General features: G+C 34.0%; 28 non-coding genes across 28 annotated transcripts; 14 read left to right on the top strand and 14 right to left on the bottom strand.

Annotated features, from left to right (window-relative positions):
* Positions 1-337: 337 nt before the first annotated feature.
* Positions 338-419, top strand: Trnal-aag (transfer RNA leucine (anticodon AAG)). The gene has a single exon. It is a non-coding gene; the product is annotated as a tRNA-Leu (tRNA).
* A 313-nt stretch (positions 420-732) lies between these two features.
* Trnam-cau (transfer RNA methionine (anticodon CAU)) lies at positions 733-823 on the bottom strand. The gene is given in 2 exon segments: positions 733-768; positions 787-823. It is a non-coding gene; the product is annotated as a tRNA-Met (tRNA).
* Positions 824-1,620: 797 nt separating this feature from the next.
* On the top strand, positions 1,621-1,702 carry Trnal-aag (transfer RNA leucine (anticodon AAG)). The gene has a single exon. It is a non-coding gene; the product is annotated as a tRNA-Leu (tRNA).
* Positions 1,703-8,521: 6,819 nt separating this feature from the next.
* Positions 8,522-8,612, bottom strand: Trnam-cau (transfer RNA methionine (anticodon CAU)). The gene is given in 2 exon segments: positions 8,522-8,557; positions 8,576-8,612. It is a non-coding gene; the product is annotated as a tRNA-Met (tRNA).
* Positions 8,613-9,409: 797 nt separating this feature from the next.
* On the top strand, positions 9,410-9,491 carry Trnal-aag (transfer RNA leucine (anticodon AAG)). The gene has a single exon. It is a non-coding gene; the product is annotated as a tRNA-Leu (tRNA).
* A 313-nt stretch (positions 9,492-9,804) lies between these two features.
* Positions 9,805-9,895, bottom strand: Trnam-cau (transfer RNA methionine (anticodon CAU)). Its single transcript is given in 2 exon segments — positions 9,805-9,840; positions 9,859-9,895. It is a non-coding gene; the product is annotated as a tRNA-Met (tRNA).
* Positions 9,896-10,692: 797 nt separating this feature from the next.
* Positions 10,693-10,774, top strand: Trnal-aag (transfer RNA leucine (anticodon AAG)). The gene has a single exon. It is a non-coding gene; the product is annotated as a tRNA-Leu (tRNA).
* Positions 10,775-11,087: 313 nt separating this feature from the next.
* Trnam-cau (transfer RNA methionine (anticodon CAU)) lies at positions 11,088-11,178 on the bottom strand. Its single transcript is given in 2 exon segments — positions 11,088-11,123; positions 11,142-11,178. It is a non-coding gene; the product is annotated as a tRNA-Met (tRNA).
* Positions 11,179-11,975: 797 nt separating this feature from the next.
* Trnal-aag (transfer RNA leucine (anticodon AAG)) lies at positions 11,976-12,057 on the top strand. The gene has a single exon. It is a non-coding gene; the product is annotated as a tRNA-Leu (tRNA).
* A 313-nt stretch (positions 12,058-12,370) lies between these two features.
* On the bottom strand, positions 12,371-12,461 carry Trnam-cau (transfer RNA methionine (anticodon CAU)). Its single transcript is given in 2 exon segments — positions 12,371-12,406; positions 12,425-12,461. It is a non-coding gene; the product is annotated as a tRNA-Met (tRNA).
* A 797-nt stretch (positions 12,462-13,258) lies between these two features.
* Trnal-aag (transfer RNA leucine (anticodon AAG)) lies at positions 13,259-13,340 on the top strand. The gene has a single exon. It is a non-coding gene; the product is annotated as a tRNA-Leu (tRNA).
* A 313-nt stretch (positions 13,341-13,653) lies between these two features.
* Trnam-cau (transfer RNA methionine (anticodon CAU)) lies at positions 13,654-13,744 on the bottom strand. Its single transcript is given in 2 exon segments — positions 13,654-13,689; positions 13,708-13,744. It is a non-coding gene; the product is annotated as a tRNA-Met (tRNA).
* A 797-nt stretch (positions 13,745-14,541) lies between these two features.
* Trnal-aag (transfer RNA leucine (anticodon AAG)) lies at positions 14,542-14,623 on the top strand. The gene has a single exon. It is a non-coding gene; the product is annotated as a tRNA-Leu (tRNA).
* Positions 14,624-14,936: 313 nt separating this feature from the next.
* Trnam-cau (transfer RNA methionine (anticodon CAU)) lies at positions 14,937-15,027 on the bottom strand. The gene is given in 2 exon segments: positions 14,937-14,972; positions 14,991-15,027. It is a non-coding gene; the product is annotated as a tRNA-Met (tRNA).
* Positions 15,028-15,824: 797 nt separating this feature from the next.
* Positions 15,825-15,906, top strand: Trnal-aag (transfer RNA leucine (anticodon AAG)). The gene has a single exon. It is a non-coding gene; the product is annotated as a tRNA-Leu (tRNA).
* A 313-nt stretch (positions 15,907-16,219) lies between these two features.
* Trnam-cau (transfer RNA methionine (anticodon CAU)) lies at positions 16,220-16,310 on the bottom strand. Its single transcript is given in 2 exon segments — positions 16,220-16,255; positions 16,274-16,310. It is a non-coding gene; the product is annotated as a tRNA-Met (tRNA).
* Positions 16,311-17,107: 797 nt separating this feature from the next.
* Trnal-aag (transfer RNA leucine (anticodon AAG)) lies at positions 17,108-17,189 on the top strand. The gene has a single exon. It is a non-coding gene; the product is annotated as a tRNA-Leu (tRNA).
* Positions 17,190-17,502: 313 nt separating this feature from the next.
* Trnam-cau (transfer RNA methionine (anticodon CAU)) lies at positions 17,503-17,593 on the bottom strand. Its single transcript is given in 2 exon segments — positions 17,503-17,538; positions 17,557-17,593. It is a non-coding gene; the product is annotated as a tRNA-Met (tRNA).
* A 797-nt stretch (positions 17,594-18,390) lies between these two features.
* On the top strand, positions 18,391-18,472 carry Trnal-aag (transfer RNA leucine (anticodon AAG)). Its single transcript has one exon. It is a non-coding gene; the product is annotated as a tRNA-Leu (tRNA).
* Positions 18,473-18,785: 313 nt separating this feature from the next.
* Positions 18,786-18,876, bottom strand: Trnam-cau (transfer RNA methionine (anticodon CAU)). The gene is given in 2 exon segments: positions 18,786-18,821; positions 18,840-18,876. It is a non-coding gene; the product is annotated as a tRNA-Met (tRNA).
* Positions 18,877-19,673: 797 nt separating this feature from the next.
* On the top strand, positions 19,674-19,755 carry Trnal-aag (transfer RNA leucine (anticodon AAG)). Its single transcript has one exon. It is a non-coding gene; the product is annotated as a tRNA-Leu (tRNA).
* A 313-nt stretch (positions 19,756-20,068) lies between these two features.
* On the bottom strand, positions 20,069-20,159 carry Trnam-cau (transfer RNA methionine (anticodon CAU)). Its single transcript is given in 2 exon segments — positions 20,069-20,104; positions 20,123-20,159. It is a non-coding gene; the product is annotated as a tRNA-Met (tRNA).
* Positions 20,160-20,956: 797 nt separating this feature from the next.
* Trnal-aag (transfer RNA leucine (anticodon AAG)) lies at positions 20,957-21,038 on the top strand. Its single transcript has one exon. It is a non-coding gene; the product is annotated as a tRNA-Leu (tRNA).
* Positions 21,039-21,351: 313 nt separating this feature from the next.
* Trnam-cau (transfer RNA methionine (anticodon CAU)) lies at positions 21,352-21,442 on the bottom strand. The gene is given in 2 exon segments: positions 21,352-21,387; positions 21,406-21,442. It is a non-coding gene; the product is annotated as a tRNA-Met (tRNA).
* A 797-nt stretch (positions 21,443-22,239) lies between these two features.
* Positions 22,240-22,321, top strand: Trnal-aag (transfer RNA leucine (anticodon AAG)). The gene has a single exon. It is a non-coding gene; the product is annotated as a tRNA-Leu (tRNA).
* A 313-nt stretch (positions 22,322-22,634) lies between these two features.
* On the bottom strand, positions 22,635-22,725 carry Trnam-cau (transfer RNA methionine (anticodon CAU)). Its single transcript is given in 2 exon segments — positions 22,635-22,670; positions 22,689-22,725. It is a non-coding gene; the product is annotated as a tRNA-Met (tRNA).
* Positions 22,726-23,522: 797 nt separating this feature from the next.
* On the top strand, positions 23,523-23,604 carry Trnal-aag (transfer RNA leucine (anticodon AAG)). The gene has a single exon. It is a non-coding gene; the product is annotated as a tRNA-Leu (tRNA).
* Positions 23,605-23,917: 313 nt separating this feature from the next.
* Trnam-cau (transfer RNA methionine (anticodon CAU)) lies at positions 23,918-24,008 on the bottom strand. The gene is given in 2 exon segments: positions 23,918-23,953; positions 23,972-24,008. It is a non-coding gene; the product is annotated as a tRNA-Met (tRNA).
* Positions 24,009-24,074: the final 66 nt, after the last annotated feature.

The following is a 24,074-nucleotide window of genomic DNA, read 5'->3' as shown; positions in this document are numbered from 1 at the left end:
TCCAATGTGAAATGGTGAAAACCGCCCCTCCTGTATGAAGTTACTTGTGAGTATCAAATGCTCAGCCAACTTGAGCTATGCATGTTACCATATATAGACATTCCAAAAAATGTGAACTAAGCAAATAATGGATAACTCTGTTCAGAGAGAGAAGCGAAATATGTAATTTGATTGCATGCATTTAGTATTAAGAAAGAATTTGAGTTTGATTTTGGAAAACCAAAAAGAAACATATTTCTACGTAATATTTCGTAATGTATGCCTATAAGACATATTTTTATCAGTTGTAAATGTTGTAAACGAATGATATCTTGATTTAGCTCAACTATAAAGCGTCGGTAGCGTGGCCGAGCGGTCTAAGGCGCTGGTTTAAGGCACCAGTCTCCTCGGAGGCGTGGGTTCGAATCCCACCGCTGCCAAGTGATTTTTTTAGTAAGTTAGAAAATTAATTTATCGATTTTTGCATAAATTGACAAAATATGAAATGGATAAAAAGTTAATACACAGAAGATATTAAAATTGTTGTAATACTTAATAGAAAAGAATTATTCTGTTTAATCCAAGATCACATATATTTCAAATGCTGAACGCTATCTCAATGCAGTTTAAAATGCATGACATGCATGACAAACATTGCAGAAAATAACATATTACAGGTACAAATGTATAACACAAGTTTTCAGAACTATCAGAAATGCTTTGAAAACAAGAGTTACGGGTAGAAAAAAACTATGCCCCGGGTGAGGATCGAACTCACGACCTTCAGATCGCTCTGTCATTTGTGATTATGAGACTGACGCGCTACCTACTGCGCTACCGAGGCCATGATTCTAAAACTCCAATTTAAGGTGTAAATACTTCATAACATTACCATTAACATTGTAGTTACTTGTCAAGGTGAGTGTAGGGCAGAAAGAAACATATTTATCTTAAAGAAAACACATTGCCAAACATAATGAGCTGTGTTGGTTGTTCATTTTTATAGCTCTTTACTATTTGAAATACTTTTAATTGTTTTGAAATTATTTTTTTTTTCATTTTCTTTTCTCCAAAGGGGAATTGAGTAGTGCTGATAGAAACTCGTTAGAATAATAACCTGCGAAGGCAATTTGTTGCTAACGACAAAAAAAGTTTGCTATCCAATTTGCCCGTTTTGCACGTGCATTTATTACGTTTCGATGAGCCGACAGCGACCTAGCGTTCAAGCGTTATAATTTCTTCTCATGACTAGAAGCTTCGATCGCGCCCTCAACCGAATGTACAATATAGATTACATGGTTCCGTCCAATGTGAAATGGTGAAAACCGCCCCTCCTGTATGAAGTTACTTGTGAGTATCAAATGCTCAGCCAACTTGAGCTATGCATGTTACCATATATAGACATTCCAAAAAATGTGAACTAAGCAAATAATGGATAACTCTGTTCAGAGAGAGAAGCGAAATATGTAATTTGATTGCATGCATTTAGTATTAAGAAAGAATTTGAGTTTGATTTTGGAAAACCAAAAAGAAACATATTTCTACGTAATATTTCGTAATGTATGCCTATAAGACATATTTTTATCAGTTGTAAATGTTGTAAACGAATGATATCTTGATTTAGCTCAACTATAAAGCGTCGGTAGCGTGGCCGAGCGGTCTAAGGCGCTGGTTTAAGGCACCAGTCTCCTCGGAGGCGTGGGTTCGAATCCCACCGCTGCCAAGTGATTTTTTTAGTAAGTTAGAAAATTAATTTATCGATTTTTGCATAAATTGACAAAATATGAAATGGATAAAAAGTTAATACACAGAAGATATTAAAATTGTTGTAATACTTAATAGAAAAGAATTATTCTGTTTAATCCAAGATCACATATATTTCAAATGCTGAACGCTATCTCAATGCAGTTTAAAATGCATGACATGGGGATTTTCGAACGCACTAATCAATAGGATGTTTACATTGTGAGGTCCGGGAATTTTTTCTATTTTGGTGAGTTAAAAGCCAAATTGTTGATGAAAAACTTGTACAATATCTTTATTTTGTGACATTGATGTGTAAAATATAAGGAATTAGTTGAAATACAGACTTTTTAACCCCTTATTCCTGCTTTTGTTGTGCAGGATAAGGGGGGTGTTTCGGTGCGCCTGACTTTGACATTAGGGTTTAACCTATAACCAATCAGTTGTAAAGGGTGCGTTCTGATAAACACCTATAGTGATAATGCAGAATAATAAATTAAAACAGAGTTCAGAAAGGACAAAAGATGTATCAGGAGGACAAAAAAAGTCGCTACGATATGTTCATAGACTCGATAGACATTATAAGAAAGAATGTACTCTTCATGTACATGACATACCAAACACATCTTTTAATGCTGAAACTGTGATAGAGACAGTGGAAAAGATATGTGGAGAGAACACAGTTTTAGCTGTTGTTCCAGTTGATAACAATAATGGTTATGAAATAACAACAGATTCGGAAGAGAGTGCTTGGCAACTGACAAATGGACTTAAGATTGATAATGAAAATTTTGAATGTACATTGCAATTTAATCAAATTGTAGTTGTGTCATTTATTTACTTACCTGCTTATATTGAAGATCAAGATATCATTGACGCTCTAGAAATTAGAAATTGTGAGATAAAATCGAGTGTTTTCAGGCATGTTCATCCTAAAACACAAGTAGCCGATGGTACGAGGTATGTGCATGTAAAATTTCCACCTACGCTTGTATCTTTACCATGGAGTATGAAATTCAAAACTGTTAGCGGAGATAGATACTTTAGAGTGATGCATGATAAACAAAAGTCACTTTGTAATAAGTGTGGATCGCCTTATCACAAATACAGAAAATGTCCACAGTTAGTGTGTGATGGGTGTGACGAACAAGGTCACAAAATGAAGGAATGCAAGGCGCCCAAATGTGAAACTTGTCGGAGTCTGCCTTCGAAATGTTGGTGTGGAAAAATTGACAAAATTTGTCCATATTGTAGAAAAGAACCGTGCGTTTGTGCTTGTGAAGGATGTAAGTTAGCCTTCAATCTCTGCAAATGCGGCACTGACAACACGGATAGAGATTTGACGAAAGAAACGACAGACACTAATGAAAATGGGACTGATAAAGAAAGTGATATGAATGTGGGTAAAAAGAAGGAAAATGTTGAGCGGAAAAAAAGAAAATCAGAAAATGTCGATGAAAATGTGAAGCAGGCTAAAATTAAAACTGTGGAAGCAGATAACAACGACCATACTAGTAATGAGGATGATGAAATCGTCGAGGTTAATGGAGATGACAATGATCAGATGATGAGTGAAAACAATAAAGATGGTGATACTGACATTTTAAACTTAGAAGAAAACACTTGTGAAGAGGATGATAACGTGGTGAATGGTGACGTGGTGGATGGTGACGCAGTGAATGATGACAAAGCGAATAGTGACGTGGTGAATGGTGAAGTAGTGAATGGAGGAATTGAGAATGGTGAAGTTGTGAATGATGAAGTGGTTAATGGTAAAGTGGTAAATGGTAAAGTGGTGAATGGTGAAGTGGTGAATGGTGAAGTGGTAAATGGTAAAGTGGTAAATGGTAAAGTGGTAAATGGTAAAGCGGTGAATGGTAAATTGGTGAATGGTGAAGTGGTAAATGGTAAATTGGTAAATGGTAAAGTGGTGAATGGTGATGTTTCGAAGGCTGCGGACTCGGATGAAGACATAGTGGTAGATGAAAGAGATGATGAAAAGAAAGAAAACAGTCAAGATACTTCTGATAATATGACAATTACAAATGAACAAAATGATAAAATTGTTAAACAAACTATTGTACATGAAAATCAAAACAAGCATGATTCTACTCAGATTCAAACTGAAGTTATTATACATGAACATAATGTTGCTGATTCCTCTTCTGGTGGTGATGTCACCAGAACTGGAATCGGAGATTTAGATAATATCTCGCCTGTTGGTGCCTCAGGTACTGATGGACAAGATCACGAGATAGAAGTTTTAATGGATGTGTCTGAGGGGGGCGATGGGCTTTCTCAGACACAATCCCAAAAGTCATCAGTAAAGAGAAGGAATAAAACTAAGCATACTCCTAATGTGAATAGTGCTAAAATGAGAGTAAGATCGACGCCCTATGAAAAAAATGTTAATAATGGATCATCATAAAACATGTATTTTTTTACTTACAATGATGGTTCTACTTGTAAGTCACAACTGTAATGGTATTAGAAATATAGACAAATTTAAAAAGTATGTGTCTATTATGTCTGAAAAAAATGTTGATTTTATGTTATTTCAAGAAACGTTTTGGGATGACCAACTTGTACAAAATGTTAAACATTTATATAATGGTGATATTTATCACAGTGATGGGACAAATAATAGGCAAGGTGTTGCCATATTAGTGAAGTCAAACTTGTGTGCAAATGTTAAACAAATATATAAAGATAACAATGGTAGATTTTTACATTTACAGTTTGAATATGATGATAGTATTTATAATATAATGAATGTCTATGCGCCTAATATTGTAAATGAAAAGGCGGATTTTTTTGATTTTTTAAATGATTATATGAAATTATTTGAAAATACCATTATTGCTGGTGACTGGAATACATCATTGTCTGGCAAAGACAGGTGTAGTAGAACTGTGCACAAAAATGATGTATCGGTCAAAAAGTTAAATGATATTATGCTTAATCATAATGTATACGATATATGGAGATTTAGAAATCCAGATAAACTTGTATTTTCAAGAAAAATGGTTTACAATGGTGAACTCAAACAATCAAGAATAGATTATTTTTTATTGAACAGGAATTTGACATTCTTTGAACAGAGTGTATATCATTTTGATACTACAATTAGTGATCACTGTTTTGTTGAAATGAAAATGAATTTTGAAAAAATTGAAAGAGGTCCAGGTTTATGGATTTTAAACAATACATTTTTGAAAAATGAAGAATATATTTCAAAAATTAGAAATATCATTGAGGAAGAAAAACAAAGCACACTTTTTAATTCAGAGTTTCTCATTTGGTGGGATAATTTGAAATATAAAATCAAGAAATTTAGTCAAGTATTTGGAAAAAGAATTCAAAAAGAAAAGAATGCAGAATATTTTTTACTGCAAAATAAGTTGAAAAGAATATCAGAGAGAATTGCTCTAGGAGAAGTTATAGATGTGGCTCAGTATGAAAATTTGAAATTAGATTTGTCAGTGTATGAAGAACAAAAATGTAAAGGAGCAATCCTGCGTTCTAAGGCTTTTTGGGCTACTGAGAGTGATAAATGCACTAAATATTTTTTACAAATGGAAAAGCAAAAGCAAGAGTCACATTGCATTAAGGAACTATTGAATGAAAACAATGAGAGTGTTACTAATACTGAAGGTATCTTAGATACACAGTATGATTTTTATAATAAATTGTATTCTTCTGTTAAAACAGATGATGAGGTTATGAAAGAATTTTTAAAAAATGTAAATACTAAAATAAATCAGGAGGATGTAGATCTATGTGATAATGATATAACAGTAAAAGAAATTGAATTTGCATTACAGAAAATGGCTAGAAATAAAAGTCCTGGCTCTGATGGTCTTACAGTTGAATTCTATTGTACTTTTTTTAGTTCACTGAAAGACATTCTATTGAAATTGTTTGAAGAAATTGAAAAATATTCAAAGCTTTCTCGGTCTATGAGATGTGGAATTATTAGTTTAATATTTAAGAAAAAAGGAGATAAAAGATTTTTGAAAAATTATAGACCTATTTCACTCCTTCAGGTAGATTATAAAATATTAGCCAAAGTGATGGCTAATAGATTTAAACAAGTTTTATGTAAAATTGTATCAAAATGTCAGTCTTGTTGTATACCTGGTAGAGATATTGCTGATACTATTGCTAATATAAGAGATGTACTTGACCTTATAGAAAGTGAAGAATTGGAGGGTTATTTACTTAAAATGGATCAGGAGAAAGCATTCGATAAAGTTGGGCATACTTATTTAAGGGAGGTTCTTAAAAAGTATGGATTTGGTGATAGATTTGTAAATTGGGTAGGGATTTTTTATACAGACATTCAAAGTTCTGTTAAAAGTAATGGGTTTCTTACAAAATATTTTAAAATTAAAAATGGGATTAGACAGGGATGTCCCATTAGTGCTCTTTTGTACGTGCTTTCTGCCGAACCTTTGCAGTGTGCAATTAGAAATAATTTAAACATTGAAGGTATTAATATACCTAATTGTGATGAAAAAGCTGTTATTTTTCAACATGCTGATGACACTACTCTCACATTATGTAATAAAGAGTCTATCAATGAAACATTGAATATTTTTGAAATTTATGGAAAAGCATCAGGTTCAAAGATAAATATGTCAAAATCGGAGATTATGTGTATTGGTAAAGCAAAAATTAATGTATCAGAAATACAGCAAATAGGGTTGAAATATTCTGTAGATTGTATACAGATATTAGGTGTGTATGTAGGCAAAAATAAATTATTTTGTGATGATCTTAATTGGAAAGATAAAATTAGTAAAATTAAAATGTTAGTTAATTTATGGAAGCAGAGACGATTGACATTATCTGGTAGAGCTACTGTGATATCCTCACTATTGATGTCTAGGTTATGGTACACAATAGCAGTGTGTTCCATTCCTGATTGGGCTTTACAGTCAATCAAGAAGATATGTTTAGATTTTTTATGGAATAATGGATCGCATTTGATCAAATATAGAACGATAATAGGAGCCAAAACTGATGGAGGGTTAAAATACCCTGATATTTATTTAAAACTATTAGCATTTAGATTAAAATTTTTGACAAGATTTTTAGATAAGGATTTTCATGCTATATGGAAATACACTATGACATATTTTTTGAACAAGATACACAATACAAATCTAGGTGTACATTGTTTATTTTTATTGCTACAAAAGAAAGACTGTACAAACATACCTGTGTTTTATAGGGAAATCATTGATGCATGGCAATATTTTAAACCTTATGTTGATATTGATATACGATCGGTTGATATTTTTAATCAACCAATATTTTTGAATGAATCCATCAAGGTGAATGGTAAATGCATACTTTGGAAACAGTTTTTATTAGCTGGAATTACCAAATTGAAACATGTAGCATATGAAGTGGTTCCAGGTTTTTTACCTTTTAATGCTATTTATGAAATGATTGAAAATGTTGATGACAATGTAGATTGTAATAAACTAAGACAGCAATATAATAGTTTGCTAGAATGTATTCCAAATGAATGGAAAAAGGTGATATTAAATGAAACAAAACCAGTTAACTGTGATGAGGTTCCATTGTTTATTGTAAATTATAATAACAAAACAAAAGATTTTGTATGTTGTAAAACAAAAGATTTTTATGGTATATTAGTAGATAAATGTTATATTGAACCTGATGCTCATCAATATTGGTTAGAAAGTTTTAATGTCCAATATGTTCCTTTTAAGTTCGTATGGACAAGTGTTCATTGTTATTGGAAATCGCCAGACTGTGTGCAATTAGATTTTAAAATTGTTCACAATAGAATATTTACAAATTTAAAACTAAAAAGAATAAAACTTTCTGACTCAGACATTTGTGATAGTTGTAAATCTGAAGTAGAAGATTTGTTTCACTTATTTTTGAAATGTCATGATCTAGATGTTTTTCATAGCTATATGTTTAGTTTTTTATGTGAGCTTCTAGAGAAATGTAAAATTGATGTCTTGGTAAATCAAGGATATAGACAGATGTTTTTGCTTGGTATGACAAGTACTTATACTGATGTAAATACATATTTTGTTAATTTTGTTCTTTCTGTTGCAAGACTTTGTGTTTTCAAAAGGAGACAAATGATCAAAAATGATGTCAAGAAAATAGATCTTACGAGATTTTTCAGGTATACACTGAAACATTATATTTCTTATTTTCATGTATATTGTAAGATGGTTAACAAGATGAACACTTTTGAAAGGACCTTTCTAAAGAATAATTGTAAAATCATTGAAATAGATGGTGTTTTGATATTTAACTTTTAATGACGTTAGAAATACTGTGATACTCTATTGAATATTTTATTCTTTTATTATCAATGTGAATTGTGATTTTATATGTTTTATTGAATAAAGATAAAAAAAAAAAAAAAAAATAAGGCGCTGGTTTAAGGCACCAGTCTCCTCGGAGGCGTGGGTTCGAATCCCACCGCTGCCAAGTGATTTTTTTAGTAAGTTAGAAAATTAATTTATCGATTTTTGCATAAATTGACAAAATATGAAATGGATAAAAAGTTAATACACAGAAGATATTAAAATTGTTGTAATACTTAATAGAAAAGAATTATTCTGTTTAATCCAAGATCACATATATTTCAAATGCTGAACGCTATCTCAATGCAGTTTAAAATGCATGACATGCATGACAAACATTGCAGAAAATAACATATTACAGGTACAAATGTATAACACAAGTTTTCAGAACTATCAGAAATGCTTTGAAAACAAGAGTTACGGGTAGAAAAAAACTATGCCCCGGGTGAGGATCGAACTCACGACCTTCAGATCGCTCTGTCATTTGTGATTATGAGACTGACGCGCTACCTACTGCGCTACCGAGGCCATGATTCTAAAACTCCAATTTAAGGTGTAAATACTTCATAACATTACCATTAACATTGTAGTTACTTGTCAAGGTGAGTGTAGGGCAGAAAGAAACATATTTATCTTAAAGAAAACACATTGCCAAACATAATGAGCTGTGTTGGTTGTTCATTTTTATAGCTCTTTACTATTTGAAATACTTTTAATTGTTTTGAAATTATTTTTTTTTTCATTTTCTTTTCTCCAAAGGGGAATTGAGTAGTGCTGATAGAAACTCGTTAGAATAATAACCTGCGAAGGCAATTTGTTGCTAACGACAAAAAAAGTTTGCTATCCAATTTGCCCGTTTTGCACGTGCATTTATTACGTTTCGATGAGCCGACAGCGACCTAGCGTTCAAGCGTTATAATTTCTTCTCATGACTAGAAGCTTCGATCGCGCCCTCAACCGAATGTACAATATAGATTACATGGTTCCGTCCAATGTGAAATGGTGAAAACCGCCCCTCCTGTATGAAGTTACTTGTGAGTATCAAATGCTCAGCCAACTTGAGCTATGCATGTTACCATATATAGACATTCCAAAAAATGTGAACTAAGCAAATAATGGATAACTCTGTTCAGAGAGAGAAGCGAAATATGTAATTTGATTGCATGCATTTAGTATTAAGAAAGAATTTGAGTTTGATTTTGGAAAACCAAAAAGAAACATATTTCTACGTAATATTTCGTAATGTATGCCTATAAGACATATTTTTATCAGTTGTAAATGTTGTAAACGAATGATATCTTGATTTAGCTCAACTATAAAGCGTCGGTAGCGTGGCCGAGCGGTCTAAGGCGCTGGTTTAAGGCACCAGTCTCCTCGGAGGCGTGGGTTCGAATCCCACCGCTGCCAAGTGATTTTTTTAGTAAGTTAGAAAATTAATTTATCGATTTTTGCATAAATTGACAAAATATGAAATGGATAAAAAGTTAATACACAGAAGATATTAAAATTGTTGTAATACTTAATAGAAAAGAATTATTCTGTTTAATCCAAGATCACATATATTTCAAATGCTGAACGCTATCTCAATGCAGTTTAAAATGCATGACATGCATGACAAACATTGCAGAAAATAACATATTACAGGTACAAATGTATAACACAAGTTTTCAGAACTATCAGAAATGCTTTGAAAACAAGAGTTACGGGTAGAAAAAAACTATGCCCCGGGTGAGGATCGAACTCACGACCTTCAGATCGCTCTGTCATTTGTGATTATGAGACTGACGCGCTACCTACTGCGCTACCGAGGCCATGATTCTAAAACTCCAATTTAAGGTGTAAATACTTCATAACATTACCATTAACATTGTAGTTACTTGTCAAGGTGAGTGTAGGGCAGAAAGAAACATATTTATCTTAAAGAAAACACATTGCCAAACATAATGAGCTGTGTTGGTTGTTCATTTTTATAGCTCTTTACTATTTGAAATACTTTTAATTGTTTTGAAATTATTTTTTTTTTCATTTTCTTTTCTCCAAAGGGGAATTGAGTAGTGCTGATAGAAACTCGTTAGAATAATAACCTGCGAAGGCAATTTGTTGCTAACGACAAAAAAAGTTTGCTATCCAATTTGCCCGTTTTGCACGTGCATTTATTACGTTTCGATGAGCCGACAGCGACCTAGCGTTCAAGCGTTATAATTTCTTCTCATGACTAGAAGCTTCGATCGCGCCCTCAACCGAATGTACAATATAGATTACATGGTTCCGTCCAATGTGAAATGGTGAAAACCGCCCCTCCTGTATGAAGTTACTTGTGAGTATCAAATGCTCAGCCAACTTGAGCTATGCATGTTACCATATATAGACATTCCAAAAAATGTGAACTAAGCAAATAATGGATAACTCTGTTCAGAGAGAGAAGCGAAATATGTAATTTGATTGCATGCATTTAGTATTAAGAAAGAATTTGAGTTTGATTTTGGAAAACCAAAAAGAAACATATTTCTACGTAATATTTCGTAATGTATGCCTATAAGACATATTTTTATCAGTTGTAAATGTTGTAAACGAATGATATCTTGATTTAGCTCAACTATAAAGCGTCGGTAGCGTGGCCGAGCGGTCTAAGGCGCTGGTTTAAGGCACCAGTCTCCTCGGAGGCGTGGGTTCGAATCCCACCGCTGCCAAGTGATTTTTTTAGTAAGTTAGAAAATTAATTTATCGATTTTTGCATAAATTGACAAAATATGAAATGGATAAAAAGTTAATACACAGAAGATATTAAAATTGTTGTAATACTTAATAGAAAAGAATTATTCTGTTTAATCCAAGATCACATATATTTCAAATGCTGAACGCTATCTCAATGCAGTTTAAAATGCATGACATGCATGACAAACATTGCAGAAAATAACATATTACAGGTACAAATGTATAACACAAGTTTTCAGAACTATCAGAAATGCTTTGAAAACAAGAGTTACGGGTAGAAAAAAACTATGCCCCGGGTGAGGATCGAACTCACGACCTTCAGATCGCTCTGTCATTTGTGATTATGAGACTGACGCGCTACCTACTGCGCTACCGAGGCCATGATTCTATTACTCCAATTTAAGGTGTAAATACTTCATAACATTACCATTAACATTGTAGTTACTTGTCAAGGTGAGTGTAGGGCAGAAAGAAACATATTTATCTTAAAGAAAACACATTGCCAAACATAATGAGCTGTGTTGGTTGTTCATTTTTATAGCTCTTTACTATTTGAAATACTTTTAATTGTTTTGAAATTATTTTTTTTTTCATTTTCTTTTCTCCAAAGGGGAATTGAGTAGTGCTGATAGAAACTCGTTAGAATAATAACCTGCGAAGGCAATTTGTTGCTAACGACAAAAAAAGTTTGCTATCCAATTTGCCCGTTTTGCACGTGCATTTATTACGTTTCGATGAGCCGACAGCGACCTAGCGTTCAAGCGTTATAATTTCTTCTCATGACTAGAAGCTTCGATCGCGCCCTCAACCGAATGTACAATATAGATTACATGGTTCCGTCCAATGTGAAATGGTGAAAACCGCCCCTCCTGTATGAAGTTACTTGTGAGTATCAAATGCTCAGCCAACTTGAGCTATGCATGTTACCATATATAGACATTCCAAAAAATGTGAACTAAGCAAATAATGGATAACTCTGTTCAGAGAGAGAAGCGAAATATGTAATTTGATTGCATGCATTTAGTATTAAGAAAGAATTTGAGTTTGATTTTGGAAAACCAAAAAGAAACATATTTCTACGTAATATTTCGTAATGTATGCCTATAAGACATATTTTTATCAGTTGTAAATGTTGTAAACGAATGATATCTTGATTTAGCTCAACTATAAAGCGTCGGTAGCGTGGCCGAGCGGTCTAAGGCGCTGGTTTAAGGCACCAGTCTCCTCGGAGGCGTGGGTTCGAATCCCACCGCTGCCAAGTGATTTTTTTAGTAAGTTAGAAAATTAATTTATCGATTTTTGCATAAATTGACAAAATATGAAATGGATAAAAAGTTAATACACAGAAGATATTAAAATTGTTGTAATTCTTAATAGAAAAGAATTATTCTGTTTAATCCAAGATCACATATATTTCAAATGCTGAACGCTATCTCAATGCAGTTTAAAATGCATGACATGCATGACAAACATTGCAGAAAATAACATATTACAGGTACAAATGTATAACACAAGTTTTCAGAACTATCAGAAATGCTTTGAAAACAAGAGTTACGGGTAGAAAAAAACTATGCCCCGGGTGAGGATCGAACTCACGACCTTCAGATCGCTCTGTCATTTGTGATTATGAGACTGACGCGCTACCTACTGCGCTACCGAGGCCATGATTCTAAAACTCCAATTTAAGGTGTAAATACTTCATAACATTACCATTAACATTGTAGTTACTTGTCAAGGTGAGTGTAGGGCAGAAAGAAACATATTTATCTTAAAGAAAACACATTGCCAAACATAATGAGCTGTGTTGGTTGTTCATTTTTATAGCTCTTTACTATTTGAAATACTTTTAATTGTTTTGAAATTATTTTTTTTTTCATTTTCTTTTCTCCAAAGGGGAATTGAGTAGTGCTGATAGAAACTCGTTAGAATAATAACCTGCGAAGGCAATTTGTTGCTAACGACAAAAAAAGTTTGCTATCCAATTTGCCCGTTTTGCACGTGCATTTATTACGTTTCGATGAGCCGACAGCGACCTAGCGTTCAAGCGTTATAATTTCTTCTCATGACTAGAAGCTTCGATCGCGCCCTCAACCGAATGTACAATATAGATTACATGGTTCCGTCCAATGTGAAATGGTGAAAACCGCCCCTCCTGTATGAAGTTACTTGTGAGTATCAAATGCTCAGCCAACTTGAGCTATGCATGTTACCATATATAGACATTCCAAAAAATGTGAACTAAGCAAATAATGGATAACTCTGTTCAGAGAGAGAAGCGAAATATGTAATTTGATTGCATGCATTTAGTATTAAGAAAGAATTTGAGTTTGATTTTGGAAAACCAAAAAGAAACATATTTCTACGTAATATTTCGTAATGTATGCCTATAAGACATATTTTTATCAGTTGTAAATGTTGTAAACGAATGATATCTTGATTTAGCTCAACTATAAAGCGTCGGTAGCGTGGCCGAGCGGTCTAAGGCGCTGGTTTAAGGCACCAGTCTCCTCGGAGGCGTGGGTTCGAATCCCACCGCTGCCAAGTGATTTTTTTAGTAAGTTAGAAAATTAATTTATCGATTTTTGCATAAATTGACAAAATATGAAATGGATAAAAAGTTAATACACAGAAGATATTAAAATTGTTGTAATACTTAATAGAAAAGAATTATTCTGTTTAATCCAAGATCACATATATTTCAAATGCTGAACGCTATCTCAATGCAGTTTAAAATGCATGACATGCATGACAAACATTGCAGAAAATAACATATTACAGGTACAAATGTATAACACAAGTTTTCAGAACTATCAGAAATGCTTTGAAAACAAGAGTTACGGGTAGAAAAAAACTATGCCCCGGGTGAGGATCGAACTCACGACCTTCAGATCGCTCTGTCATTTGTGATTATGAGACTGACGCGCTACCTACTGCGCTACCGAGGCCATGATTCTAAAACTCCAATTTAAGGTGTAAATACTTCATAACATTACCATTAACATTGTAGTTACTTGTCAAGGTGAGTGTAGGGCAGAAAGAAACATATTTATCTTAAAGAAAACACATTGCCAAACATAATGAGCTGTGTTGGTTGTTCATTTTTATAGCTCTTTACTATTTGAAATACTTTTAATTGTTTTGAAATTATTTTTTTTTTCATTTTCTTTTCTCCAAAGGGGAATTGAGTAGTGCTGATAGAAACTCGTTAGAATAATAACCTGCGAAGGCAATTTGTTGCTAACGACAAAAAAAGTTTGCTATCCAATTTGCCCGTTTTGCACGTGCATTTATTACGTTTCGATGAGCCGACAGCGACCTAGCGTTCAAGCGTTATAATTTCTTCTCATGACTAGAAGCTTCGATCGCGCCCTCAACCGAATGTACAATATAGATTACATGGTTCCGTCCAATGTGAAATGGTGAAAACCGCCCCTCCTGTATGAAGTTACTTGTGAGTATCAAATGCTCAGCCAACTTGAGCTATGCATGTTACCATATATAGACATTCCAAAAAATGTGAACTAAGCAAATAATGGATAACTCTGTTCAGAGAGAGAAGCGAAATATGTAATTTGATTGCATGCATTTAGTATTAAGAAAGAATTTGAGTTTGATTTTGGAAAACCAAAAAGAAACATATTTCTACGTAATATTTCGTAATGTATGCCTATAAGACATATTTTTATCAGTTGTAAATGTTGTAAACGAATGATATCTTGATTTAGCTCAACTATAAAGCGTCGGTAGCGTGGCCGAGCGGTCTAAGGCGCTGGTTTAAGGCACCAGTCTCCTCGGAGGCGTGGGTTCGAATCCCACCGCTGCCAAGTGATTTTTTTAGTAAGTTAGAAAATTAATTTATCGATTTTTGCATAAATTGACAAAATATGAAATGGATAAAAAGTTAATACACAGAAGATATTAAAATTGTTGTAATACTTAATAGAAAAGAATTATTCTGTTTAATCCAAGATCACATATATTTCAAATGCTGAACGCTATCTCAATGCAGTTTAAAATGCATGACATGCATGACAAACATTGCAGAAAATAACATATTACAGGTACAAATGTATAACACAAGTTTTCAGAACTATCAGAAATGCTTTGAAAACAAGAGTTACGGGTAGAAAAAAACTATGCCCCGGGTGAGGATCGAACTCACGACCTTCAGATCGCTCTGTCATTTGTGATTATGAGACTGACGCGCTACCTACTGCGCTACCGAGGCCATGATTCTAAAACTCCAATTTAAGGTGTAAATACTTCATAACATTACCATTAACATTGTAGTTACTTGTCAAGGTGAGTGTAGGGCAGAAAGAAACATATTTATCTTAAAGAAAACACATTGCCAAACATAATGAGCTGTGTTGGTTGTTCATTTTTATAGCTCTTTACTATTTGAAATACTTTTAATTGTTTTGAAATTATTTTTTTTTTCATTTTCTTTTCTCCAAAGGGGAATTGAGTAGTGCTGATAGAAACTCGTTAGAATAATAACCTGCGAAGGCAATTTGTTGCTAACGACAAAAAAAGTTTGCTATCCAATTTGCCCGTTTTGCACGTGCATTTATTACGTTTCGATGAGCCGACAGCGACCTAGCGTTCAAGCGTTATAATTTCTTCTCATGACTAGAAGCTTCGATCGCGCCCTCAACCGAATGTACAATATAGATTACATGGTTCCGTCCAATGTGAAATGGTGAAAACCGCCCCTCCTGTATGAAGTTACTTGTGAGTATCAAATGCTCAGCCAACTTGAGCTATGCATGTTACCATATATAGACATTCCAAAAAATGTGAACTAAGCAAATAATGGATAACTCTGTTCAGAGAGAGAAGCGAAATATGTAATTTGATTGCATGCATTTAGTATTAAGAAAGAATTTGAGTTTGATTTTGGAAAACCAAAAAGAAACATATTTCTACGTAATATTTCGTAATGTATGCCTATAAGACATATTTTTATCAGTTGTAAATGTTGTAAACGAATGATATCTTGATTTAGCTCAACTATAAAGCGTCGGTAGCGTGGCCGAGCGGTCTAAGGCGCTGGTTTAAGGCACCAGTCTCCTCGGAGGCGTGGGTTCGAATCCCACCGCTGCCAAGTGATTTTTTTAGTAAGTTAGAAAATTAATTTATCGATTTTTGCATAAATTGACAAAATATGAAATGGATAAAAAGTTAATACACAGAAGATATTAAAATTGTTGTAATACTTAATAGAAAAGAATTATTCTGTTTAATCCAAGATCACATATATTTCAAATGCTGAACGCTATCTCAATGCAGTTTAAAATGCATGACATGCATGACAAACATTGCAGAAAATAACATATTACAGGTACAAATGTATAACACAAGTTTTCAGAACTATCAGAAATGCTTTGAAAACAAGAGTTACGGGTAGAAAAAAACTATGCCCCGGGTGAGGATCGAACTCACGACCTTCAGATCGCTCTGTCATTTGTGATTATGAGACTGACGCGCTACCTACTGCGCTACCGAGGCCATGATTCTAAAACTCCAATTTAAGGTGTAAATACTTCATAACATTACCATTAACATTGTAGTTACTTGTCAAGGTGAGTGTAGGGCAGAAAGAAACATATTTATCTTAAAGAAAACACATTGCCAAACATAATGAGCTGTGTTGGTTGTTCATTTTTATAGCTCTTTACTATTTGAAATACTTTTAATTGTTTTGAAATTATTTTTTTTTTCATTTTCTTTTCTCCAAAGGGGAATTGAGTAGTGCTGATAGAAACTCGTTAGAATAATAACCTGCGAAGGCAATTTGTTGCTAACGACAAAAAAAGTTTGCTATCCAATTTGCCCGTTTTGCACGTGCATTTATTACGTTTCGATGAGCCGACAGCGACCTAGCGTTCAAGCGTTATAATTTCTTCTCATGACTAGAAGCTTCGATCGCGCCCTCAACCGAATGTACAATATAGATTACATGGTTCCGTCCAATGTGAAATGGTGAAAACCGCCCCTCCTGTATGAAGTTACTTGTGAGTATCAAATGCTCAGCCAACTTGAGCTATGCATGTTACCATATATAGACATTCCAAAAAATGTGAACTAAGCAAATAATGGATAACTCTGTTCAGAGAGAGAAGCGAAATATGTAATTTGATTGCATGCATTTAGTATTAAGAAAGAATTTGAGTTTGATTTTGGAAAACCAAAAAGAAACATATTTCTACGTAATATTTCGTAATGTATGCCTATAAGACATATTTTTATCAGTTGTAAATGTTGTAAACGAATGATATCTTGATTTAGCTCAACTATAAAGCGTCGGTAGCGTGGCCGAGCGGTCTAAGGCGCTGGTTTAAGGCACCAGTCTCCTCGGAGGCGTGGGTTCGAATCCCACCGCTGCCAAGTGATTTTTTTAGTAAGTTAGAAAATTAATTTATCGATTTTTGCATAAATTGACAAAATATGAAATGGATAAAAAGTTAATACACAGAAGATATTAAAATTGTTGTAATACTTAATAGAAAAGAATTATTCTGTTTAATCCAAGATCACATATATTTCAAATGCTGAACGCTATCTCAATGCAGTTTAAAATGCATGACATGCATGACAAACATTGCAGAAAATAACATATTACAGGTACAAATGTATAACACAAGTTTTCAGAACTATCAGAAATGCTTTGAAAACAAGAGTTACGGGTAGAAAAAAACTATGCCCCGGGTGAGGATCGAACTCACGACCTTCAGATCGCTCTGTCATTTGTGATTATGAGACTGACGCGCTACCTACTGCGCTACCGAGGCCATGATTCTAAAACTCCAATTTAAGGTGTAAATACTTCATAACATTACCATTAACATTGTAGTTACTTGTCAAGGTGAGTGTAGGGCAGAAAGAAACATATTTATCTTAAAGAAAACACATTGCCAAACATAATGAGCTGTGTTGGTTGTTCATTTTTATAGCTCTTTACTATTTGAAATACTTTTAATTGTTTTGAAATTATTTTTTTTTTCATTTTCTTTTCTCCAAAGGGGAATTGAGTAGTGCTGATAGAAACTCGTTAGAATAATAACCTGCGAAGGCAATTTGTTGCTAACGACAAAAAAAGTTTGCTATCCAATTTGCCCGTTTTGCACGTGCATTTATTACGTTTCGATGAGCCGACAGCGACCTAGCGTTCAAGCGTTATAATTTCTTCTCATGACTAGAAGCTTCGATCGCGCCCTCAACCGAATGTACAATATAGATTACATGGTTCCGTCCAATGTGAAATGGTGAAAACCGCCCCTCCTGTATGAAGTTACTTGTGAGTATCAAATGCTCAGCCAACTTGAGCTATGCATGTTACCATATATAGACATTCCAAAAAATGTGAACTAAGCAAATAATGGATAACTCTGTTCAGAGAGAGAAGCGAAATATGTAATTTGATTGCATGCATTTAGTATTAAGAAAGAATTTGAGTTTGATTTTGGAAAACCAAAAAGAAACATATTTCTACGTAATATTTCGTAATGTATGCCTATAAGACATATTTTTATCAGTTGTAAATGTTGTAAACGAATGATATCTTGATTTAGCTCAACTATAAAGCGTCGGTAGCGTGGCCGAGCGGTCTAAGGCGCTGGTTTAAGGCACCAGTCTCCTCGGAGGCGTGGGTTCGAATCCCACCGCTGCCAAGTGATTTTTTTAGTAAGTTAGAAAATTAATTTATCGATTTTTGCATAAATTGACAAAATATGAAATGGATAAAAAGTTAATACACAGAAGATATTAAAATTGTTGTAATACTTAATAGAAAAGAATTATTCTGTTTAATCCAAGATCACATATATTTCAAATGCTGAACGCTATCTCAATGCAGTTTAAAATGCATGACATGCATGACAAACATTGCAGAAAATAACATATTACAGGTACAAATGTATAACACAAGTTTTCAGAACTATCAGAAATGCTTTGAAAACAAGAGTTACGGGTAGAAAAAAACTATGCCCCGGGTGAGGATCGAACTCACGACCTTCAGATCGCTCTGTCATTTGTGATTATGAGACTGACGCGCTACCTACTGCGCTACCGAGGCCATGATTCTAAAACTCCAATTTAAGGTGTAAATACTTCATAACATTACCATTAACATTGTAGTTACTTGTCAAGGTGAGTGTAGGGCAGAAAGAAACATATTTATCTTAAAGAAAACACATTGCCAAACATAATGAGCTGTGTTGGTTGTTCATTTTTATAGCTCTTTACTATTTGAAATACTTTTAATTGTTTTGAAATTATTTTTTTTTTCATTTTCTTTTCTCCAAAGGGGAATTGAGTAGTGCTGATAGAAACTCGTTAGAATAATAACCTGCGAAGGCAATGTGTTGCTAACGACAAAAAAAGTTTGCTATCCAATTTGCCCGTTTTGCACGTGCATTTATTACGTTTCGATGAGCCGACAGCGACCTAGCGTTCAAGCGTTATAATTTCTTCTCATGACTAGAAGCTTCGATCGCGCCCTCAACCGAATGTACAATATAGATTACATGGTTCCGTCCAATGTGAAATGGTGAAAACCGCCCCTCCTGTATGAAGTTACTTGTGAGTATCAAATTCTCAGCCAACTTGAGCTATGCATGTTACCATATATAGACATTCCAAAAAATGTGAACTAAGCAAATAATGGATAACTCTGTTCAGAGAGAGAAGCGAAATATGTAATTTGATTGCATGCATTTAGTATTAAGAAAGAATTTGAGTTTGATTTTGGAAAACCAAAAAGAAACATATTTCTACGTAATATTTCGTAATGTATGCCTATAAGACATATTTTTATCAGTTGTAAATGTTGTAAACGAATGATATCTTGATTTAGCTCAACTATAAAGCGTCGGTAGCGTGGCCGAGCGGTCTAAGGCGCTGGTTTAAGGCACCAGTCTCCTCGGAGGCGTGGGTTCGAATCCCACCGCTGCCAAGTGATTTTTTTAGTAAGTTAGAAAATTAATTTATCGATTTTTGCATAAATTGACAAAATATGAAATGGATAAAAAGTTAATACACAGAAGATATTAAAATTGTTGTAATACTTAATAGAAAAGAATTATTCTGTTTAATCCAAGATCACATATATTTCAAATGCTGAACGCTATCTCAATGCAGTTTAAAATGCATGACATGCATGACAAACATTGCAGAAAATAACATATTACAGGTACAAATGTATAACACAAGTTTTCAGAACTATCAGAAATGCTTTGAAAACAAGAGTTACGGGTAGAAAAAAACTATGCCCCGGGTGAGGATCGAACTCACGACCTTCAGATCGCTCTGTCATTTGTGATTATGAGACTGACGCGCTACCTACTGCGCTACCGAGGCCATGATTCTAAAACTCCAATTTAAGGTGTAAATACTTCATAACATTACCATTAACATTGTAGTTACTTGTCAAGGTGAGTGTAGGGCAGAAAGAAACATATTTATCTTAAAGAAAACACATTGCCAAACATAATGAGCTGTGTTGGTTGTTCATTTTTATAGCTCTTTACTATTTGAAATACTTTTAATTGTTTTGAAATTATTTTTTTTTTCATTTTCTTTTCTCCAAAGGGGAATTGAGTAGTGCTGATAGAAACTCGTTAGAATAATAACCTGCGAAGGCAATTTGTTGCTAACGACAAAAAAAGTTTGCTATCCAATTTGCCCGTTTTGCACGTGCATTTATTACGTTTCGATGAGCCGACAGCGACCTAGCGTTCAAGCGTTATAATTTCTTCTCATGACTAGAAGCTTCGATCGCGCCCTCAACCGAATGTACAATATAGATTACATGGTTCCGTCCAATGTGAAATGGTGAAAACCGCCCCTCCTGTATGAAGTTACTTGTGAGTATCAAATGCTCAGCCAACTTGAGCTATGCATGTTACCATATATAGACATTCCAAAAAATGTGAACTAAGCAAATAATGGATAACTCTGTTCAGAGAGAGAAGCGAAATATGTAATTTGATTGCATGCATTTAGTATTAAGAAAGAATTTGAGTTTGATTTTGGAAAACCAAAAAGAAACATATTTCTACGTAATATTTCGTAATGTATGCCTATAAGACATATTTTTATCAGTTGTAAATGTTGTAAACGAATGATATCTTGATTTAGCTCAACTATAAAGCGTCGGTAGCGTGGCCGAGCGGTCTAAGGCGCTGGTTTAAGGCACCAGTCTCCTCGGAGGCGTGGGTTCGAATCCCACCGCTGCCAAGTGATTTTTTTAGTAAGTTAGAAAATTAATTTATCGATTTTTGCATAAATTGACAAAATATGAAATGGATAAAAAGTTAATACACAGAAGATATTAAAATTGTTGTAATACTTAATAGAAAAGAATTATTCTGTTTAATCCAAGATCACATATATTTCAAATGCTGAACGCTATCTCAATGCAGTTTAAAATGCATGACATGCATGACAAACATTGCAGAAAATAACATATTACAGGTACAAATGTATAACACAAGTTTTCAGAACTATCAGAAATGCTTTGAAAACAAGAGTTACGGGTAGAAAAAAACTATGCCCCGGGTGAGGATCGAACTCACGACCTTCAGATCGCTCTGTCATTTGTGATTATGAGACTGACGCGCTACCTACTGCGCTACCGAGGCCATGATTCTAAAACTCCAATTTAAGGTGTAAATACTTCATAACATTACCATTAACATTGTAGTTACTTGTCAAGGTGAGTGTAGGGCAGAAAGAAACATATTTATCTTAAAGAAAACACATTGCCAAACATAATGAGCTGTGTTGGTTGTTCATTTTTATAGCTCTTTACTATTTGAAATACTTTTAATTGTTTTGAAATTATTTTTTTTTTCATTTTCTTTTCTCCAAAGGGGAATTGAGTAGTGCTGATAGAAACTCGTTAGAATAATAACCTGCGAAGGCAATTTGTTGCTAACGACAAAAAAAGTTTGCTATCCAATTTGCCCGTTTTGCACGTGCATTTATTACGTTTCGATGAGCCGACAGCGACCTAGCGTTCAAGCGTTATAATTTCTTCTCATGACTAGAAGCTTCGATCGCGCCCTCAACCGAATGTACAATATAGATTACATGGTTCCGTCCAATGTGAAATGGTGAAAACCGCCCCTCCTGTATGAAGTTACTTGTGAGTATCAAATGCTCAGCCAACTTGAGCTATGCATGTTACCATATATAGACATTCCAAAAAATGTGAACTAAGCAAATAATGGATAACTCTGTTCAGAGAGAGAAGCGAAATATGTAATTTGATTGCATGCATTTAGTATTAAGAAAGAATTTGAGTTTGATTTTGGAAAACCAAAAAGAAACATATTTCTACGTAATATTTCGTAATGTATGCCTATAAGACATATTTTTATCAGTTGTAAATGTTGTAAACGAATGATATCTTGATTTAGCTCAACTATAAAGCGTCGGTAGCGTGGCCGAGCGGTCTAAGGCGCTGGTTTAAGGCACCAGTCTCCTCGGAGGCGTGGGTTCGAATCCCACCGCTGCCAAGTGATTTTTTTAGTAAGTTAGAAAATTAATTTATCGATTTTTGCATAAATTGACAAAATATGAAATGGATAAAAAGTTAATACACAGAAGATATTAAAATTGTTGTAATACTTAATAGAAAAGAATTATTCTGTTTAATCCAAGATCACATATATTTCAAATGCTGAACGCTATCTCAATGCAGTTTAAAATGCATGACATGCATGACAAACATTGCAGAAAATAACATATTACAGGTACAAATGTATAACACAAGTTTTCAGAACTATCAGAAATGCTTTGAAAACAAGAGTTACGGGTAGAAAAAAACTATGCCCCGGGTGAGGATCGAACTCACGACCTTCAGATCGCTCTGTCATTTGTGATTATGAGACTGACGCGCTACCTACTGCGCTACCGAGGCCATGATTCTAAAACTCCAATTTAAGGTGTAAATACTTCATAACATTACCATTAACATTGTAGTTACTTGTCAAGGTGAGTGTAGGGCAGAAAGAAACATATTTATCTTAAAGAAAACACATTGCCAAACATAATGAGCTGTGTTGGTTGTTCATTTTTATAGCTCTTTACTATTTGAAATACTTTTAATTGTTTTGAAATTATTTTTTTTTTCATTTTCTTTTCTCCAAAGGGGAATTGAGTAGTGCTGATAGAAACTCGTTAGAATAATAACCTGCGAAGGCAATTTGTTGCTAACGACAAAAAAAGTTTGCTATCCAATTTGCCCGTTTTGCACGTGCATTTATTACGTTTCGATGAGCCGACAGCGACCTAGCGTTCAAGCGTTATAATTTCTTCTCATGACTAGAAGCTTCGATCGCGCCCTCAACCGAATGTACAATATAGATTACATGGTTCCGTCCAATGTGAAATGGTGAAAACCGCCCCTCCTGTATGAAGTTACTTGTGAGTATCAAATGCTCAGCCAACTTGAGCTATGCATGTTACCATATATAGACATTCCAAAAAATGTGAACTAAGCAAATAATGGATAACTCTGTTCAGAGAGAGAAGCGAAATATGTAATTTGATTGCATGCATTTAGTATTAAGAAAGAATTTGAGTTTGATTTTGGAAAACCAAAAAGAAACATATTTCTACGTAATATTTCGTAATGTATGCCTATAAGACATATTTTTATCAGTTGTAAATGTTGTAAACGAATGATACCTTGATTTAGCTCAACTATAAAGCGTCGGTAGCGTGGCCGAGCGGTCTAAGGCGCTGGTTTAAGGCACCAGTCTCCTCGGAGGCGTGGGTTCGAATCCCACCGCTGCCAAGTGATTTTTTTAGTAAGTTAGAAAATAAATTTATCGATTTTTGCATAAATTGACAAAATATGAAATGGATAAAAAGTTAATACACAGAAGATATTAAAATTGTTGTAATACTTAATAGAAAAGAATTATTCTGTTTAATCCAAGATCACATATATTTCAAATGCTGAACGCTATCTCAATGCAGTTTAAAATGCATGACATGCATGACAAACATTGCAGAAAATAACATATTACAGGTACAAATGTATAACACAAGTTTTCAGAACTATCAGAAATGCTTTGAAAACAAGAGTTACGGGTAGAAAAAAACTATGCCCCGGGTGAGGATCGAACTCACGACCTTCAGATCGCTCTGTCATTTGTGATTATGAGACTGACGCGCTACCTACTGCGCTACCGAGGCCATGATTCTAAAACTCCAATTTAAGGTGTAAATACTTCATAACATTACCATTAACATTGTAGTTAC

Source organism: Mytilus galloprovincialis, chromosome 2 (genome assembly GCF_965363235.1).
Source record: "Mytilus galloprovincialis chromosome 2, xbMytGall1.hap1.1, whole genome shotgun sequence".
Lineage (NCBI taxonomy): Eukaryota > Metazoa > Mollusca > Bivalvia > Mytilida > Mytilidae > Mytilus > Mytilus galloprovincialis.
The sequence above is the reverse complement of the archived record's forward strand: the minus strand, read 5'-3'. Positions and strand labels throughout refer to the sequence as shown.